The following is an 8,353-nucleotide window of genomic DNA, read 5'->3' as shown; positions in this document are numbered from 1 at the left end:
TCCACATTGCTACCCAATTGCTGGCCGGGAAGGTAATGAGAAGGTGCTGAGGCAGTGGGGTACTAGCAACGATCATCGCATTAGCTAGCAATGCACGGAAGGGGTACAATTTAATTGGGTGCAGTTCCTCCGCGATGAATTCATAACGAACTGCAGGGAGTCCCAAGAGGAGGGTAAGACCTTCCACTATGCATGGTTACTCTTATCCATACTATTGGTTACAACCGAATTGTCCGAAGATATTTAGTTTCCTCCATTAGACCAGGATTGGCTAGAGGCAGCCAGATACGTGTCACTATGGGCAACAAAGGATGGTACCAGAATTCGCAAAGTCAAGATTTTCTGGATACTAATGGACACAAGCATATGACAATGGATCAACCAGCAACTCCACTTAACTACCAAAGTATATGATAGTGTGAAAAGCGTTGCTGACTTTAAGACAGATATGCACCACATATATATCAAGGCGTGCAAGGATCTAGAGCAGACATGGACCATGCTTCGGTTCATCACTATTGATGAAGTGGTTTACGCAGTGCTTGATACCTGGCCACCAGAATGGCGTGGACTAGATGTGGTAGGATGTGATGAGGCCGCAATCCAAAAGTAGAAGGTTGTCACCAAATACCTAGCACAGTAGAAGAAAAATGAACAACTCGCTGAGGAAGTATGGGCGTCCTAAGAAGACGCGCGGGCCACCACAGACAAGGTGACAATAGGAGAGGTTGCTACAACAAAAGACAATAGCGACGCGCATGTACCTACAGAGCTGGAAATGGATACTATGACGGAAGGTGCGGAGCCTGGCACCACTGGTGCACCTTTAAAATGACCGCGTGTAATAGAGCAGACAAATTCAAGGAAGAACGCCAAGGTATCCAAGCTGGATGCGGATCCTATCACACTAACAGAGGGTGACCTAGGTGACATTGGAGATATAGTGCACAAGGCTACCAAGGAGGCACTCGATGAAGCCATGACAGAGCAACATACTATGTTAGGGGCACTCAGGACACAGCTGCAGGAACTTCAAACAAGGGTCCCACAGCTGACTGTGAAATCTGCCCATGGAGCTATGGGTATGGCTGCGACCGAGTAGATGTTGTAGGCCAAAATGGCTAATACCATCGTACTTCCGGTCGGATCATTGATAGCAGATAACGCAGAAGATCGAGCCATGGTAGGCCGAATTTAGAGACTTGGAATAAACTTGGCTGCCCTTCCGCGAGAGGTTTTATACCGACTATAGGATGGCGCAATGACAGAGCTCCACGCAAGGGAACGCCGCATGGTAAAGCTACTTAGTGAGCAACGAATTAACATCGAGTAGTTGAGCCTCCAAAGAGATGAAGCAGTAGCACAGAATCAGGAGTTGGAGCAAATTGTGCAGGAAGCATGTTGTCGTGCCCTTGAGCTCAAGATCACGACAGAGTTACCTGCAGGCATACGGATCCACAAGTTGGCCAGTGGGTTCCATGAAGCAAAGGATGAAGCTGCGAGGATCCAGTTGTCCTTCAACTTGTAGATCGCCAAACTGAACCTGAAATCACATCCCTCTACACCACCAGAGGTCACAGAGCAGCAGAGAAGCATCATTCAATCTGGGTAGGAAACAATAGCACATGCCATGTAGGAGTGCGTCGGCTTGTTGGATCAGTCACTTATTACGCTCACTTCACTACAGGAAGAACCAACCTTACAGCAGTTGGAAACAAAGGCAAGGGAGCTACAACAAGCCTATGATAATGTCAGGGGGACCATGCAGACGGTTGCTATTACACAGCGCTTGGCCAAAATGAGGGAGGCCCAGGTTCTCAACGCACAAGTTGATGCCACTCGGCAAAAGGAAACAATGCTTAAAGAAACATGCATCCAACCGTGGCTTGATGAGGCATTCACGAACTCCACCAACATCGATGAAAAGTTATAACACATGCAGGCAGTATATGAACCCGGACAAGTAATGAAAATTGATGTTGATGCATCGATGGCTTGTGTAGAATGGATACAGCAGATGGCAGAAAATTTTGTTGCGGATGTAAACGAAGCATAAAAGTTGAATGACCTCCGCGCGAAGATTGTTGCACCAGCCGAGTGACTCAGGACGAGTCACGATGATTGTGTTGGGGGCCTGTTGGGTAGCAGAGGGCCCGCGTAATCCTTTTGGGGCTCAAAGCCCACAATTTTGGGTCAAAGTATTGTAAAAGCTCCGCGAGGTGTGCGGAGCACGAATTGTAATGAGTCAAGTCAAAGGGTTGTCCGCCCGAAAATAATGTAAGAAAATAGAAAGTGAGTCGGCCCGCCCATGGTCCGCGGACCATGGAAATGTATAAATAGAGCAAGGCTCTATGGTTAGAAGTTAGTTTTTGGTTTTGATCTTGAATATTATGGGTTTATGAAGGAAATATTCTCATCTGCGTCTGTAAGTTCGAGTCAAGGGTGTTGGTAGATAGATAGAGGCTCTGCAGCTGTGTGCGCAGAGGCCTGGTAGAGTCCGCAGCTATGTGTGCGTACCCCTGCAACTGAGTGCATAGGGCGGATCTGGTTGTATTGACAGGAGATAAATAAAGATAAGAAGCCTTGAGACATTGTGTGCTTTATTGCGAATCTATCTGCGGCTTATGTTTTGAATTTATGAACTGTTTTTTTTAATTATGATAGCGTGCACTGGGTTTTATTGTTAAATATTTGCTTAAAGACTGTAAGAAGAAGATTAGATCTGTAATCAATTCATTAATAAGAAAGAATAATTGTGTGGATCTACATGGAAGCTCAACAGCAGTACAGATTGGCGTGAGGCCACAGAACGGTTTACAACCCCTCTAGACCACATCAAGACATCCCAAGGGTGCAGAAACCTGGTTCCATCACCCTCCCATACTACCTTGGGTGAGATTTCAGTCCGTGCTCCACAGATTGTTGCCGAAAGGGCTGGTAGTGCGGGATTTGTTCGGCTAAAACACTTCTAAACCTGGGTCAAGCCCCAATAAGCCAACATTTGGTCTCGCTCCTGGTATATTTCTAAGCTCTGGTCAGATTTCTACAACAATTTCATGTGTTGGTGGGGTTCCGCTGGGGGGAAGGGAGAGGCAAAAGGTCATCCCAATGTGGCTTAGTCCAGTCACAAGGGAACCAGGGGAGGAAAGGGAGGGCCATGGCATGGCTCTGTGTGTCAGCCCTTTGGCTTTTGAGCCAAATAGCATGGAGTTGATGGGGCTGAGCCAAGCTACAAGCCCATACCTAGTAACCCAGTCCAGGGAAATTGGTGATAGCAGGCAAGGCATGCTGGGGGGGTTGAGTGAAGCTGAGAGAGGTAAACCTAAGTCGCGAGTAGGGGGATGAGATACTGACAACGCCAGTACTCTGCTAAGAAATCCCTGGCAAAATCATATGCATGGCAAAAAAAATGCTAATAGGGACCCTGGGGGGCACAATTGGTAGATAGGCAAGCATTCCCATGGCAAGAAGTTGCAACCTGAGGAAGGGGCATGCCTGTATGGATTAAATTGTAAATACTGGGTCAAGAAGGGCACAAATGTTGGGTTCCAAATGTAGGGGGGTGACCAGCTTCTAATCCATGGTAAGGGGGAGTGCCACGGGGAAAATACTGAGGACCTGAGCTTGGAACCCAATCCCCCAAGCCACCTATGGCCACATGGATTCCCTAACTCACTACAAGCTAGGCAGCTCAGAGAAGTAAGGTATGACCAGTTGCGAGGAATTTACATGAATGGCGTCAGTGATCTAATGGTGTTTGAATGCTTACAGGGCATCAAGGAACTGGACATGGCACTAGCTAAACGTGGGCGTGGTCGTGGAAGTAAAGGCCCAGCTCCTCGGGAAGCCAAGAGACCCAACCCAATGGAAGGCTGCAGGGTCCGAAAGCCAGCTGAGCACTTCATAGTAGAAGCCATTGCGGAATACAGAGAGGAAATAGACGATGGCATCTAAAAGCTGATAGATGACTGGGAAGATGAGATAAGACATGAGTTGGAACCGAATGATGAGATAGAGATATGGAGGATGATGGTTCCTGACCCACGAAACACAAGAGGTAGAATCACGCAATTCAAACACACCTTGTACCTGTATTTCTTGATAAAAAGTTTGCTTAGTAAAGCAATGGAACAAATTTCTGTGGGGATGGCAGTGACACTGCAGCGCCCACCCAATTACAAAAAAAGACATGGAGAAAATCCTATTCCAGTTGCACAAACGGGATGTCAATATGGATCGTATCGACCATCACATCTTGCATCGTGGAGCTGTTTGGAATGCCAGAGGAAACCGCTGATGATCTCACTCCTGTTGCCTCAGACTTTGAGGAGCGGAATGTCCAGAAGGAGTAGTTCCTCTAGGCTTAGTTTTTGTTTATGCAGATATCATTTAAATTTCCTATTGTTTATGTTAGAAGTTATATAGTATTTGGACATGAGACTGAGACCTACATAACCTTGAAACAAAGACTGAAGAAATTTTGCTTTTGGATGGCGTATAATGCTGACAGGTGGCCAACAAACTCAGTTTCCCCTCAGGCGAGTTGAGGCCACCAGGTAAAACTGTGTGGTGTAAATTTTCCTTATATATATAATAGAAAATGGAAGGTCCTTCCAAGCATTACAAAAAAAAAATATCTAACCGTTAGGAATAATTTATTTTATTTTTTGGAGAGGCAAAATATATTCAAAGTGGTCAAATCTCTTTATTTAGAAAATGGTTGAAGTAATTAACAAGTAAAATGATTTATTAATTACTTTCCAAGTATTAAGAAAAGTGTGAATTAAAAATAATTATTAAATAGTGATTTAAAAATTATTCCAAAAATAAGATTAAGTAATAATAAATAAATAGTGCTTTATCTAATTATTCCTAGGTAATTTAGTCAAATGTTTTAACAAATAATTATCAAATAATTATTTCTAGAGAAACAATGAATAAATAATGATTTATTCAATTATTCTCATGGGGTTTTTTATTTAAATTGAAATATTTTAGTATAAATGTTTTACTGAATTATTTCCTATGGTGAAAGTGATTTTACTATGGTAAAATTAATACTACATGGTGTATTTCAATCCACCTAGTTAGAAATGGGTAGGTGATCATTTTTTCGGTGATAACAGATTGCCCCCCAACGTACAAGCGTTAGGAGAAAATAATACAGCTGAAATATGTTGTAGGTTACACTTCCACGAGACACCAAAGGGGAGTCAGAGAGAGAGAAAGAAAGAGAGATAGCTAAAGAAATGCAAGGAAGGGTGAAGGAATGGAGGGGGTGAGACCTAATAAGCTGATATAAGTCTCCTTTTATTTTGGAGTACATGATCTCAAATGAGGCAGGGGAGGCATACCCATGCCCACTGAGATAACTGAGTACAAATAATAATGGTGTTCCCAATAATGTGGGACTAAGCTACAATATACATGATAAGCTTGCATCAATGGGTCAGGATGTGATACAATAATACAATGAGTCCCACATACATAATGTGCTTGGAAAACAAAGGACAAGACTAAATACAATAACATCTATTGATCTAAGTACATGGGACATAATGCCCCTCACGCTGACATGGGGAGGTATCATCACAACCAAAGAAGCCCTATTGCACAAGAAAGGGATCTGAAGATATGAATGGATCATCTGAATAATACATGCATGGTGTGGGCCCTCCAAGCAGCGGGAACCGAGCCAGTCAAATCTAGGGAACTGCATCTGAAGCTAGATCATGATTTGCATACATTCTGGGATGTGGGGGGCTACCTGAAGGGTCAACCCATCATGAGGTCTAGAACATCTCACACACACCCGGGAATACTAGTACAATATACTGGATCACTAAACCATCAAGTGTATGATTCTCGATCATGCGATAATGAACTAGATTCAAGCATGTGAGAAACAACCAAGTAAAAGGCAATGATGATTTGCTTTGCTTGATCTCAAGCACCGAACAATGATGAAAGTTAGAACCAAGGTACATCACCCTCTAGACCACTTTCCTAGAATAAATGTGATGAAGTCGACAAAAGAGGGCTTGCAAGAGGTGAGGCAATCAGGATTCCTCAGCAAAGGCACGAGGGTCATAATCATGTGACTGGTGGACTCACACGAAGCATGATAATGGAAGGATACAAGATGAAAGGTAGATTGGAAACTTCCCTTGTCATAGTATGATAGGCATGGTTGACCTAACAATGATTGACTCGATTCCAGAGGGAATGGTGTTACACAGTATTTTGTCACACCTCCTGCACTTCCCTGTGACATACCCCGAAGTGCCTGAAACATGACCATCATGCAGTGTACTCATTCATATATGCAGCTCAGATCCTCCCTAAGTCATTTATTGGAAAATGTCATCCAGGTGGATATTGGTGGCCACCCGCCAATTCCACTTGCACCCCCTCCATTGTTTTTTCAATTTTTCAATTTCCTTAATTGTAGCACAGTTTACTATTTTTAGCAGTTTTTCATGTCCAAAATTTCCGGAGCTGTTTTGAGGCCCTAAACGACGTTTTTTTTGGAAATCTATGACCAATGATTTTATATCTAAAATCCTCTTCTTTTCCGTCATAATCCTCAGAGAGATCTTTCCAACAGGTTTTAATGTGCGTCAAACGGAGATAATATGACCAAGTAGCGACCCCAAGAAGTTGGCTATCAAACTCACCCCAACGGGGCCCATAAACTCTTGGTGTTACATCTCCTCGGGTTAGGGTTTTGGTTGTTTAGGTTTTTCTCTTATTATTCAATAATAAAAAGGCCCTTCAGCCTCATTGTAACGCAGTTGAGAGGCATGTAGCAGCCACATCTCTTCTTAGAGATAAGCTACCATCGCCCGAGCTAGTCTTATTCTCATTCTGTTTGTAAGCATAGTTAATTATTTGATATTAATGAAATGAAGTGTTATTTCTACTGCATTTTTGTATTTATGGTTATATTTGTAATTTGTTGCGTTCCTGTTTAAATATGGATCAGTGGTATCAGAGTGGTTTGCTCTTTCTCTGTTTTTCTTTGCATGTCCCCAATGAGGTTGGGATATAAGGAGTTAGGTCTTGAACTGGTCGAACCTTTGCAAGACCAGCCTCGAAAATCCCAATGACCTCCCATGGCGGATGAAAAGAAAGATGAGGGGGTAGGAGATCCTATCAAAATCTTGCTCGAGGAAGCCCTCGAGTGACAAAGGAACACGATGATAACTTTGCCCAGATCCTTCAGTGGCTAACCAAGGGCGACACATTTACTTTCGGCGCTACTCTAGAAGCACCACACCCTTTAAGGTACAAGTTAACTTTGACATTCCCATATTTGAGGGTCAGATAGATGGATACGATGTAGATAAATGGTTAAATATGCTAGAAGGATATTTTTCCGTTCATGATTTTTCCAACTAGGAAAAGATCACCTTTGCACTTCTCAAAGTAGCCCCCCACATCAAGGACTAGTGGGAAACCTACTGTGATCAGAAGGATGAAAGTACAAACTCATTGTTTTCAGCCACACCCACTTGGAACTCGTTCCAGGATGCCATCAAGTAGCAGTACTACCCTATGAGGAGCTATGAGGATAAACACATAAAGTGGACAACACCGCGAAGTCGAAGAAGGACACGGGAAAGTGGTGTGAGTTCCATAAGAGCTTCACTCACAACACAAGTGAGTGTCGGGCCAAGCAGTCTCTGGTGGCCGAGTTAAAGGCTTAAGAATTAGATGCATGTTATGACTCTGAGTCAGAACCCAACAAGGGGAATGAAAAAGGGAAGTAGATTATAGATGCAGAGCCCAACGCCACCATTTCCACCACGAAGATTCAGACGGAGGAACCCGAAGATCCAGAGGAGGAGTGCCTCTTCCACTCCCAGATGTGGGTAAAGGGTTCCCCACTACAGTTCATTATCGACAGCATGATCCAAAAGAACCTCATTTCCGCAGAGGTCTTGAAGCAGTTGGGCTTACCGACCACAGCACATCCACAATCGTACACCATTGGGTGGCTTCACCAAGGATGGAATCTTCACATGACCAGCAATGCCGCCTTCCATACAACATCAAGCCCTTCACGGATGAGGTATTATGTGACGTTGCTCCCCTTGATGTTTGTGATGTATTATTAGGCCAACCATACTTATGGAAGTGACATGTTGTGTATGAGTCAAGGCCTCGTGTTGTTATTGTTACTTTCGGAAATAAGTTGTACAGGGTACTGAAGGTAGCACTGCCTACCGCCATTTATTTGGTTACTACAAAACAATGCAGTAAGCACATTTCCAAAACCGAGAAAAAAAATTTCCTGATGATACACCCTCAAGGAAAGAAGAAGAGAGTGGCCACGACCTTCAGACAAGGC

The sequence above is a fragment of the Pinus tabuliformis genome, chromosome 2_2, assembly GCF_031772625.1.
Source record: "Pinus tabuliformis cultivar Carrire ecotype Pingquan chromosome 2_2, CPIR1, whole genome shotgun sequence".
NCBI classification, from domain to species: domain Eukaryota; kingdom Viridiplantae; phylum Streptophyta; class Pinopsida; order Pinales; family Pinaceae; genus Pinus; species Pinus tabuliformis.
The sequence above is the reverse complement of the archived record's forward strand: the minus strand, read 5'-3'. Positions refer to the sequence as shown.